The sequence below is a fragment of the Chaetura pelagica genome, unplaced genomic scaffold (assembly GCF_000747805.2).
Source record: "Chaetura pelagica isolate M959 unplaced genomic scaffold, ChaPel_1.0 scaffold216, whole genome shotgun sequence".
NCBI lineage: Eukaryota > Metazoa > Chordata > Aves > Apodiformes > Apodidae > Chaetura > Chaetura pelagica.
In genome coordinates, this window is record NW_009953597.1 from 360,224 (window position 1) to 372,938 (window position 12,715).

The window sequence follows — 12,715 nt, forward strand, 5'->3', positions numbered from 1 at the left end:
GATGCATGTTAGCTGATGTACAGTAAGAGCTGGATCTCAAGTTCCTCCTCCCCATGACTGTTTTGCGGGAAACAGATCCCAGGCAGACTTGAATCTTGCCTGAAACTACTAGAAAGAATGCTTCTCGTGTGAGACCTACCCCTCCAAATGCCTTCAAATTTAAAGATTAGTTATGTCAAACTCTTACTTAAGTCATTCTAGAATATGTACATGTTGTGTCAAAACAAGCTACTTCTGTATTTTCAGAGCATTTTGAATTAATAGCCTTTTGTCTTCTCAGCTTGACCACCTCAGTGACTTGATTGCCAGGAAAGTACACACTTTAGAGAGAAAGGAATATTGAAACAGCTCTATGAAATCTTCTCCAGGGGTGACCTAAAACCATTTCCAACACAGAAAAGTACCAATCAGACCAAAAGTCTGGTATCTTTTAGTGCTGGCAAAATCCAGTATTATAACTTTCATGAAAACACTAGGAACCTTTCTTTGCTGAGGTTCCCATAAAGACCTCAGCAGAACTCTGACAGATCAGGTTTTAAGGACCTGAATCTGTTACATAGAGGAAAATATGGAACACACAAGACTGTATGCTTTTAATGGGATACAAAAAACTTCCTCCTTACCTGTCCAATAAGATAAAACATTGTCAGGTAAGCTAGTGCTGCTAGAAGGATCTGTATTTCTCTTGAAGGTCACAGAAAACCCAGCGTATATGAAGAGCACTGGCAAGAAACATAATAGATTTACAGAAATGTGGTCATCTTCAGTTACTCTTACAATACATGTGCTCAATACACATCCTACAAAACCAGTGCTTTAAACTCAGCTTTTGACCTGAAATTGAAGAAACTTCAGCCTTTACCAACTGTAACCACAGTGCATTCCTCAGGATGCTCAGGTTATTTTATTGAGTAGAATTCAGAGCATGAGAGTACTCATGAATGTCTGGCAGAATTTATCAGGCAAAAAATTCATTTTCATAAAGTACATTTAGTATTTCATACCTAACTGGGCATGGAAATAAATACCCAGTAGGGATCTGGTTTACACACTGTATGCACTTAAGGAAGAAGAAAAAACATGACTCCTTGGAGGAATCTTCAAAATTATGAGCAGTTCAGTAAAGCATCCCAGGGTCTGCATTTTCTGTGCATTGCGCCGAGAGGTTGGCAACCTGACTCCTGCACTCCATAAATTCTTCAGTCTGAAGCTCTATAATGACTAATAAAAAAATAAAATTAAATGTATTAACAAGGTAATGGTGGTCCAGTACTTCCTCATTACAACAGATTTTGAACACATGGAGTTCAAAACTACTTAAAGTTGTCTCAAGCACCTGACCAACTATGGGAAAATGGTGAGCATTTTAAAATTAAAATGAAGTATTTAATCAGCATTTGCAGACCTACAGCAGACAGGAGATTTAGACTGTGAGGGGGCAGGTTCCCATGCTCATAGCAGGTTGGAGACAAAGCAAGAAGCTGAGTTTACTTTATAGAGGAAGGAATTTCCCTATGGAGAAAACATTACTTCAGTTATGGCTGACAGTCAAAAAGAGCAAATGTACACAGAATCATCCATAGTTTGTTATGATTTTTCCTCATATTAATGAAGGTGTATGTCACTCTGTGATGAGTAACTCTTTTAAGCAAGACATTTCTTTTCCTTCTTTTCCTTTCTCTGGCTTGAAAATAAATATTCCAGCATGTCTATTTCAAACAACACAGACTGAAGATCATCTCCTTCCGTGTGTAATAAGATAGGTAGGTATTGCCTGATTGATTTCACATAAAACCATGGTATGTCATGATGTGCTGTGATGTATTCTTCTTGTGGCATTTCTGTTCAGTCCAGGCAGGTTTCTTGCACTTTTAATTCTTGCTTTTATTTTCTTCCAAATAAAACACTACAATTACATTACATTGCAATTCAGCAAAGAATCCACTCAGATTAATTCTGTCTCTCTTATAGAAAAAGATATAATGTGCTCTACCACTGGTACTGATGCCTTCATTTTTCTTAACCTATCTATACTTACTACTGAAAACTGGCTCTTTACAACCTGATCTTAATCTTGATAATATTTGACTATCAGTTTTTCACCATGGCCAGTGTTTAATTGGCAAGGTCTGTGGCATACACAGAGTTAACACAGGAGGCGAGAGATGGATGGGAAGGAAGTCACAAATCCTCACCACAGATTGCTTTATTCTTTGGCATGGAGACAGTGAGGAGCATTATCTCAGAATGCTGATATGTCCCAGGTCATTAAAGGATGCCATCAATGCCAGTGATGTTTTATCCAAGACATGGATTAGATGTCCAAATAAGACTCTTTGATATCTAGATTCACTAAACTAACAGAAGCTCTAGTAGTAACCTAACGTTTTAAAAATACCTGCTGACAAGGGAGTTTGGAAGAAACCTTAGTAGGGCTTGGGACTGGTTCTGACCTGGGTCAGTCTAGGGCAGCCATGGCCCTGATCATGACTCAGGGTCAGGCACTAAAGATGCGTGCCTGGTTACTTCCAGCTGTTCTTTGTGCTCAACAGGAGAGATGAAGGAGGGCAAATGCTCTGCTTTGCAAGACACTGTTCTGTGAACATGTTGCAAGGCTAAAAGCTTCTTCTGTTTGTTTGAACTTAAAAGAGCTTCAGGAGGCACAAAAAAGCAAAGAAGTGACCTAGCATATGCCACCAAGATTCCTTATGGGCTTGGCCAGTATTCAGTGTGTAAAGTCAAGATTTTCACAAAATCTGAAATGCAATTCTGAGAAGGAAAATGGGATAGTTGCTGTTAGCTCTCTCTCTGTACTGGTAGTATTCAAAATTTATACCAAAGACCTCCCAGCTAGGAATACCACATTTTCAAGTAAGTATTGTTTAGCTGTGATAGCTTGCAGCAGTATAGCACAAGTACCTGTACCAAAGGGATTGTACCATAGCAAGTCTCCTTTTTCAGATAATAGGCCTCTTTATGTCTGGGTTTTTTTGTATATTACATACATTTAAAGTCGTTGTGCATTTTGTGCATGCTGCAAGTTTGGGTTGTTTCAAGGAATTTGTGGCATCCAGATGTGCAGGGGAGCAAGAGCTTAAGATATAACTGGGCTGCACAATGTTAGTTGCTAACACATTGAATAAGATCCTCGAATTTTACCATTTATACTGGACACTGAGCTGCCCCTGATCCTAAGTGTACTATGGTATAAACACAGACATGACAAAATATTTCAGACAAATGTTTTAAGTGATGGTGAATATATGGTGATCATGTGGTATCACCTCATTAAATTACTGTTCCATGATCTGTCTGTCACAAAGGTGTTACCCGTAAGAAGCTCTTCATTTTTAGGCCTTGTTTTTCTGACGTGGCTGTGCAGATTCAACCTTGGAATGAATTTAAAAATTATTCCAAATAAAGTCAACGAGCAACCCTCTTCTCACTGACTTGTCATCTGCTGTGTATGCCAAGAAGATGGATAACTTTGTGAAACACTAAAAAAGACTTCGTTCATTTCTTTGGCTTATGTTTTGTTCTTACCTTGTCAGTGCTGCAAAGGAATGAAGGTTTCTGGTTGCTTATAAACCTCAAAGAAGGAGGGTATTAATGTCCTAGTAGGTGTGTGAAAAGGTCACAAGGTGCTGGTGCACTCAGAGGACTGCCTCCCATGTGCCTCTTTACAAACAGTGCTGTTTCATTACAATGATAGAACAACTAGTATGGTTGTATGATTAAAAATTACAGAAATAGACATTATCTATTTCCTTCACAGAAATGAGTGAAAAACACAACAAGAAATAAGAATGGGGGGGTGGGGGAAAGTTACAATTACACAGAATGTAAAGATATTAAGCACAACGAGAGATACACAACAAAGGTAATTAGAGGTGGGCTGACAAGCTTCTACTCCCTTGATAAGGAAAAAAACAACTCTTGCCAACATCTTCCCTGTGAATTGTCACAAACATTGCTTATCTGTGGCTTCCCATGATATTTTTCTTGTAATATCTGCAATGCAAGTGATACGTGACTGATAACTGGAAGCAGGCATAGTGCAGCATTCAGAAGTTGCAAATGGACTTTTCAGGGAATTTGAGTTCAACAAGGCAGAGAGGTCCTGTCAACAAGGACAACAAGGTCCTGTAGACCAGAAAGTGTGGAGCAGGGACTCTCCATGAATCCTGCTATGCTCCATATCTGTCGCCCTCTGTGAGACACTTAGTGATGTGCAGTGGGGTTTTGCAGATCTGGGCAGAAGCAAGTTCTCAGCAGCAGAGAGATGCATTAGGAGTGACATGTATCAGAGCAGTGGAAGATTCCCAGTTTCTGGAAAGAAGCTAGCATTGAGATGGCTTTACACTGTGGACTCATCAAAGCAAAAGGAAAAGCACATGTATGTCCCACTAACTGAGAAGCCTGGGAACCAGGAAAGGCCTGGTGGAGGAGAGCCAAGGACACAACCAGGGCTGCAGGTAAGCGTTTGAGGCAGAGGTGCTTGCTGCACCTCTAAACACCATCTGGATTGAATTGCAGTTACCGGCATTTAGCAACAACTCCCAAGAGCACAAAACAAGAGAAGCGCAATCAGCACAGGGTAATAGCCAAGACTGTAGTAGCTTAGCCAAGAGGAGAGAAAGAGTACAAGTGTTTCAGTCGTCCCAGGGATCCTGCCTGAGGGCATGTAATGGAGAGGCCCAGCAGAAACTGATGAGAGTTTGGTTATGCACAGCTAGAAACAGGAGTCAGCTCTGAGTCAGGGCTTGAGCAGTAATCTTCTTTGTTTCAGAGAAGAACCCTTCAGCAGACTGAGACCAGCCCTTGATGTGACCATTGGCAGCAACCAGTGTGTTACATGGAGTTATGCCAATATAAAAGGGGTGCTGTTTCTTCAATGTATTACAATTCCAAATTTTCACATACTCTCGAAGACACAACTCAAGATAGATGTATGGAAGGAGAAATGTGTGCATAGATGTGCCTGTCTACCATGGCCACACAGCTCTTTGCTAATCATGGTAATTACAATGCTGAAGAGTACGCTATGACATTCAAGACATTAATAAAGATTAGGCCATTTCTTCTCTTAACCAGACACATTACTTCACCAGTTTTTGGTTTTGTTTATTGGTTTACCATCGACTTGCAACTTTTTTACCATCATCCCTAGGAAAACCCCACTGTCTCCATGTGTCTACTTTGATGCTAATCTGTAAGACTTTCTTCCTCTGAATCTGGTCTGTGTCTGTCTTTGCCATGATGTCTTGACATTTAAACAATAAACGTCATGCTCCAGAAGTCCCAAGTAGTTCATGATCTTTTCAAACTCAACTTTATGTTTTTATCCAGAAATACCTCCACATTAGAACACTTTGTATCCTGCTTCAGAGGCAAGTTGCTATTACTTGCCTCTGACCCTCTTCTGCCTAAGTCTCTAAACTCTTCAGTCCAAAGATCATGCTCAGGGTTATAAAAGCTTGTGTCAAATGTAAAGGGTATTATCCTGATCACAGCCTACGGTCCTTGAGCATCATAAACTAGCACAAATTCCAGTCACTGTTGTGTCAGTGTCCTGGGTATAAAGGCTTCAGTATTTTTTTGTTTACAGAGTTTGATGGGAGATTGTCTGAAAGTACCTGTGTTGCTGCTCTTAAGGGGAAGAGATAGTTTTAATGCCAGTAACAGGGAATCGCTTTCCAAAGCTGTTTCTGAGTACTGAGGAAAGAGGATCTGTGAGCAGATTTTGGCTGGCTGGCTGAAAAACAGTCTCTGCCTTTCCTGTAAAGGCATGCTGAGGTAGACAATGCAAAGGTATGGACTGGACAATTTCTTAAATAACACTTGCTTTTGTAGGCTAGTAATTCTTACACTTTTTAAACCGTCACAATGAAATCACATTGTTCTAGCACATCAACAACTGAATTTAACATGTTGTTGAGGCTTCTGATGTGCTCAGACAGATGTTGCAGCCTTCCACATGCTGGCTTCCCTGCCCTCCTTCCCTGGGTTGAACAAGAGAGAGGCATTTTTCCCTTATCTGATGGTTTGAGAGGTGAGTTTGTTCATTGTTTAAGTGGCACTGTTTTTAAATTACATAAAAGGATCCCTTTATGCTCAGCTGTCACTCAGTTTTAATTTTGCTTAAACTGAGTACTTGATAGGATGACTTTTCTACTACTGTTACTGTTGTTATTACTATTATTTTTGCATCTCTGGCTACTTTTAGCTCAGGACAGCACAGTCAATGAGAATCCATTTCCCCTGGCACAAATTATTGGATGTCACTCTGTTAAATCTAACTTCAATCAAATACTGAAGTGTATAATTAAGAAATTATGGCATTGCTTAAGTGTCCCCAGTTCTTTGATCAAAAGATCTAATTTAATTTGAAAACATGTGGCTGTGCTGATGTCTGGGCCAATCAGTCTAGACATGAGCAATGTGTGTGGGCCAGATGCAGAGTTTGGCTGCTTTCTTTGCTGAAGTCGCAACACTACTTTTAAAATTCTTGAAATGTTTTAAGTGGGGGCTGGGGGTGTTTTGTTCTCATCTGTGTGTTTTAAACGGAAGGCATCAGCCAGCTTGTCTCTGATCGGGGGGCTTGGTCAGCTGCTGCATGCTTTTTTTTCTAGTAGGACAAGGTAAGCTTTGAAAAAAAGATTTCTCTCCCCCGAAGCAATGGCATTTAAAAAATTAATTGTGAGGCATTAAATGCTCCTGGAAACTGAAACCTTGGACACTCACCCCTCTGACATGAATGCTTGGCATTGCAGAGCCTCTGTCCTGTGCACCCCAGGACATGTCAGGAGCAAAAGAGAGCAGCTCAAGGAAGTCTCTTATATTTAGCAAGAGTAAAATTGAATGGTGGCTGTGTTGATGTGAAATATAAGAATATCAGCCTGAATTCTGCTTTATTAAATGGCTTGCATATGGGCAGAGTATATGTAATTTTTAGTAGTTTTAAATAAATCTCATTTAAAAAAAAAATCAAGTACAACAAGATGTGTTACAATGATATCATTTTCAAATTATAATGTCTTGTTTCCCTTGGGCACCAGTGGTTTATGAAACTCATGAGTTATTACTTTTTACATTTTCATAATTAAGGCCCTGTCCCATATTCTTTGACATTCTCACCTTGTATTACCTTTAGTGGGTGTTTTAAATATACAGATAATCTAGTTTGGAGCCTGTAATACCAGTGGAAAAAAAAGTGAGCTAACTCTTCTTAGTTACAGCTATTTACATCAGTGAAACAAAGTCTGCAAGATGCTATCAATTTAGTCATGGACCACTTAGTAAGTGTGGAAAAGATTGTTCATTTGAATTAAAAAAAGCAATAAACAAGCAAGAATAATAAAAATGTTGCATGAGTAGTTACCTTTGCAACATTGCTATCACAAATGTCACTCAATTCAACTGCTGCTCTAGCATCTCTTCCAGAGCCTAACTCATGGATTTTTGACAAATAAATATTTGTTCTTGACCCCAAGCTTTCCACTGCCTACTTATATCACTCTGGAAACTGAACTGGGGTGTATCTTCTGCATATAGTGCTAATGTGTTTTTTGAATTAGAGGTGGATTTAAATCTCAGTGCTTTTATTTAAGACCTTAGTCTTTTGAGGGGAAAATTTATATCTTCTTTGAGCTGTACTCACTCTGACAGTAGCTCTGGACAGGCAAATCAGGACACACTGGCCAAACCCATGGATAGCAACACCAACAATTTCATCCTTGCACAATCCCTCATAGGGACTGAGTAAAGCAACTACTGAATGATGTTTGTGAAATCTCTGAAGTAATTTCTGGCTCTAGAGAGACACATTTTACCTAACTAACCCTACATCTAACCTAACTCATGATGAGATGGTCATTAAGAGCAGTCAACATGGTTTTACCAAGGGAAGGTCATGTTTGACCAACCTTATAGCCTTCTATGAGGAAGTAACTAGGTGGATAGATGATGGTAGTGCAGTGGATGTGGTTTGACTTCAGTAAAGCATTTGACACTGTCTCCCACAGCATCCTTGTAGATAAACTGAGGAAGTGTGCTCTTGATGATCAGGTAGTGAGGTGGATCATGAACTGGTTGAAAGTAAGAGGTCAGAGGGTTGTGGTCAATGGGACAGAGTCCAGTTGGAGGCCTGTGACTAGTAGAGTTCTAGTTGTCCAACTAAACACAAATCCTGGTTGAACTTGTCCTTATGTTTGCTAACACTGTAGTTTTCTTCGTGGTAGGTCCATCAGGGACATTAGAATTAAGTTTATGTCCTAAAATGGAGAAACTGCCCTTTATATATGTTTCTCTGTGTACTGTGGAGTAATGCATTTGTGTTTATCTTGTAGAAGAGTCATAATGTTATGTTGTAACTAGAGAATATTATTTCAAATTGAGACCTAACTTTTAGTTAAACAGGGATGGACAGAATTGGAGATGCTTACTGTCTTATTTACAAGTGATGATGAGACATAAGTATAGAAATTATCAGTAACTTTTAACAGACTATTTTCATGAAAATGTGTCTTAATTTCAGAGTTCTTCTAAGAAGGTTTTCTGGACATGGGACAGAATCTGGGACCGGCAGGAACCAAAGCTCTGAGATCACATCTTCTTAAATCCTGTCTGAATACAATATCCACCAAATACCACTTTTGTGAGGAGGAGTATTCTGAAAAGTACTTTTGCCAGCACAAGTAATAGCAAAATAAATTACAAAGCCAGTTACTTTTTCATTGGTTTTAGGTGAACTTCTGGAAAATCTCACCTAGAATCTGAAAGCCCCTAATAGTCCTGTTGCACTAATGTCTGACATTAATTTTCTTATGAAAATTTGATTGTAATCTTATCATTAAGAAATATTGACATTGCTACTGACTATTTATTGAATGCACCCAGAAAACCTAACCTGACAAGTCTTTAAAAGAAGGCTGACCTTGTGATGGAAACACTATCATTAATAGGTTAGTCCTTGTATTTTTTTTTAAGGATTCTCCTGATTTTTGGTTTAGACTTTGATACACTGTGATTGTTTTAATCAAATGAAAATGCATGTAACGGCCTGCGGTTGGAGTGGAGGGAAAGGTTCCTAGGGTAAGTTTTTTAACTTCTCTTACTGGTTTTCATATGAAGTTAATTTGCAAAGGCTTTGGCAAACTCTGTGGTGTGCATACCCTGCAAAGATAGCACTATTTTGCCTCTAATGATTTGCAACCTAAAGAGATCACATTGGGCCAGCTTTCATCTTTCTAACACTCAATCCAAGGAATCAGAAGGGGGAAAAAAGCTGTAAAATGATATGGCCATCTGCTGATAGGAAACTGTATCTTCTAAAAGATGCACAACTGTAAGTAAGGGAGAATAGATTTCAGTACTTATTAATGAGTCTTGCAGCCTAGAAAGCAAACCATATCCCAGGATGCATGAAAATAAGTGTGGTCAGCAGGTCAAGGGAGGTGATTCTCCCTCCCTACTCTGCTCTTGTGACACCCCACCTGGTGTCCAGTTCTGGAGCCCCCAAGACAGGAAGGCTGTGGAGTTCTTGGAGAGAATCCAGAGGAGGGCCATGAAGATGATCAGGGGGCTGGAGCACCTCTGCTATGAAGATGGGCTGAGAGAGTTGAGGCTATTCAGTCTGGGGAAGAGAAGGCTCTGGGGAGAACATCCGTGCGTGCAGGCGCAGCCCATCTGGGAGTGCCTGGTAAGCACAGCCCCGATCCCCCCGGCAGCCCCCGTGCCCAGTGGGGGGACCGAGGGCTGTGCCCCCGGGGCTGCACACAGCCTCCCAGAGCAGGCTCTGCTCCAGGCTGTCCTCCCCCTCGGGGCCCCAGAGGGGACCCTGCCAGCCTGAGGGCAGCCCAGCATCCTGAGGGAGCCCTCTCCCCCCTCCACATCCTGGTAGCACGTGGCGGGAAGCCGGGACTGTCCTGTGCTGCTGGGGGGCAGAAGGGTGGCCCTGGGCTCGGGGTCAGCTCTGCACCAGCCCTGCAGCCTTCTCCTCTCTGCAGCTGGCCAGGAAGAAGAGCAAGCTCAGGCGGTTCCTGCTCCAGTGCCAGGGCTACCTGCAGAGCCCCCAGGAGCTCCTGCGCTGGGAGAGAAGACCGAGTCCGAGCGCGAGTCCATGGGCTGTTGGAGGGTCCCTGAGGGGCAGAAGGATGCTTGGCTGGTGGTGGAGGCTGGAAGAAGCCAAGAGCAGCACGTGTCTCATCCCACTGACGCCCAGGAGCGCAGCCCCCAGCCCTGAAGCCCCTGAAAGACAGCTCGTAGGGCCTGGCTCTGGAGCCCCTGGCCCTGCAGCTGTGCCCTGCACCCTGCCTGCCCCCAGGCTCCTGGAGCTGGCAGGGCAGCAGTGGGGGATGTCGCCTGCCCCCTGGGGCCCTGCTGCCCCCCGCATGGGGGTCTGCCATCTGCAAGGCCTGACCCTGCCCTGGGGCTGTGCAGGGGCCAGGAGGGCAGGGGGTGTTTGCCCCCACTGCTGCCCTGTCTGCCCGGGCATAGCAAGGGAAGGACATGATGAGGGAGGGATGAGAGCATGAGGGAGGAAAAGAAGGAGGAAGAGAAGGAGGGAATGAGAGAGGGAGGGAATGAAGGAGGGAGGGGGGGAGGGAGGGTATGAGGGAAGAAATGAGGGAGGGAGGGAGGGAACGAGAGAGAAACAGAATGAGGGAGGGAGGGAATGAGGGCGGGAGGAAATGAGAGAGTGAGGGATGCAAAGAATGAGGGAGGGAAGAAATGAGAGAGGGAGGGAGGGAGGGAAGAAATGAGAGAGGGAGGAACAGAATCAGGGAGGGAGGGCGGAAATGAGAGAGGGAGGGAGGAACAGAACGAAGGAGGGAAGAAAGAAGAGAGGGAGGGAGGGAGGAAGAGACTGAGGGAGGAAGGGAATGAGGGAGGGTCCTGTGCCAGCAGCAGTGGTGGTGACATCTCTGCTGCTCCCCAGGCCGCCCAGGAAGCCCTCGGCAGCGCTGGACGGCTCCTGAAATGGGGGCAGCTGGTGCAGCTGGCAGAGCAGGCGCAGGCGCAGCCCATCTGGGAGTCCCTGGTAAGCACAGCCCCGACCCCCCCGGCAGCCCCCGTGCCCAGTGGGAGGACCGAGGGCTGTGCCCCCGGGGCTGAGGGGACCCTGCCAGCCTGAGGGCAGCCCAGCATCCTGAGGGAGCCCTCTCCCCCCTCCAAATCCTGGTAGCACGTGGCGGGAAGCCGGGACTGTCCTGTGCTGCTGCAGTAGTGATCTAAGGAAAACGAGACGGCCTCCCTGGGTAAAAAGGACTAACACATAAGGAGTAAACAGGATGGCACTGCTTAGCATATATAAGGTTTGGAATGTAAAGGTACGACTTAGAATGTATGGAGGCTTGGAATGTAAAGGAGGGTATTGTGTTAGCGGATGTTCCCCCAGAAACCTGCTGAGAAGGCAAGAAGGTGGAGCAGAGCCCAGAAAGGAATGCGGAGAGGTGAAAAGCGCACAGCGAGCAGGACCTACAGCCTTCATCCCAAAGACCCCTGCCCGCGACCACCAAGAGACACCGCGCAGACGCAGCAAGGAGGAGTCGGGGTGGCAACTCTGATAACGATTCCCGGGGCTAATTGTAATAAGCCCTCCCTATCCTTGGACACCTAATGGATATGCAACAACACGGATACATATGTACGACTTTGTGGCATCTACTGAGCTTGCCGGCAGCGCTGGGGTGTGCACGCTTGTGGAGGAGCGATCCCCCGTGCAGCCAGCGCTGAATAAACATACCTTCTTTATAAGCTTATTGATTGTCAAGTCTTTATTCCGCACGTCAGTCGGGCGAGGGGGGCAGGGGCGAGGCCGGCGTGTGGCAGCTCAGGGCTGGGCGTGGAGGGAGCGGGAGGTGCGGCTGGAGCCGTGCGAGCCCAGCGGGGCTGGGGAGCTGGGCAGGAGGGAGTTGGGGTGTGGAGCCCGGAAGCAGGGAAGGGATGTTTTACAAGGGCATGTAGTGAGAGGACAAGGGGTAATAGCTGTATGCTGGAAGAGGGGAGATTTAGATTAGACTAGAGGAAGATATTCTTTAGTGTGAAGGTAGTGAGACACTGGAGCAGGTTGCCCAAGGATGTTCTGGATTCTCCATACCTGGAAGCGTTCAAGGCCAGATTGGATGGGGTTTTGAGCAATCTAGTCCAGTGGGAGGTGCCCCTGCCAATGGCAGGGGAATTAGAGCTCGATGATCTTTAATGTCTCTTCCAACCCAAAATATTCTGTGATTCTATGATTCCTCTGAAACTACAAAACATGGACTTTACCTGAATTTGGCTGAGGTAAAACCACTGCTAGAAACTTTTGTATGAGCAGTGCTCTGTGCCCCTACTATAAGCCTCCAGAAATTCCAGATCTACAGAGAAAGTATGAATCAGCTGTCTCACAACAGTTAAGAGTAAAATGTTCCTACTAAATTAAAGCTGTTATATCTCTCAGTGCTCTCAATGCCTGGACAGCTGGCTGTCTTCCAGCAAGGATGAACTGATGAGCTCAAGGGGGTGTGAAAGATCTGAGAGCATCATCATGTAGGGAATTAAGTGTCAGCTTTTTACTGACAGTTTTCCTGTGTAGAGACAGCAACTGCCATGACATTTCTTGAAAAGGTATTTTGCAATATTGAAGTTTGCTTTTTTTCTTTTTCAGGATAGAAAAGACACTAGAAGGAGCCTTGTATGTGAATCTTTGTTATCTTTGAAAAAAAATATTGAA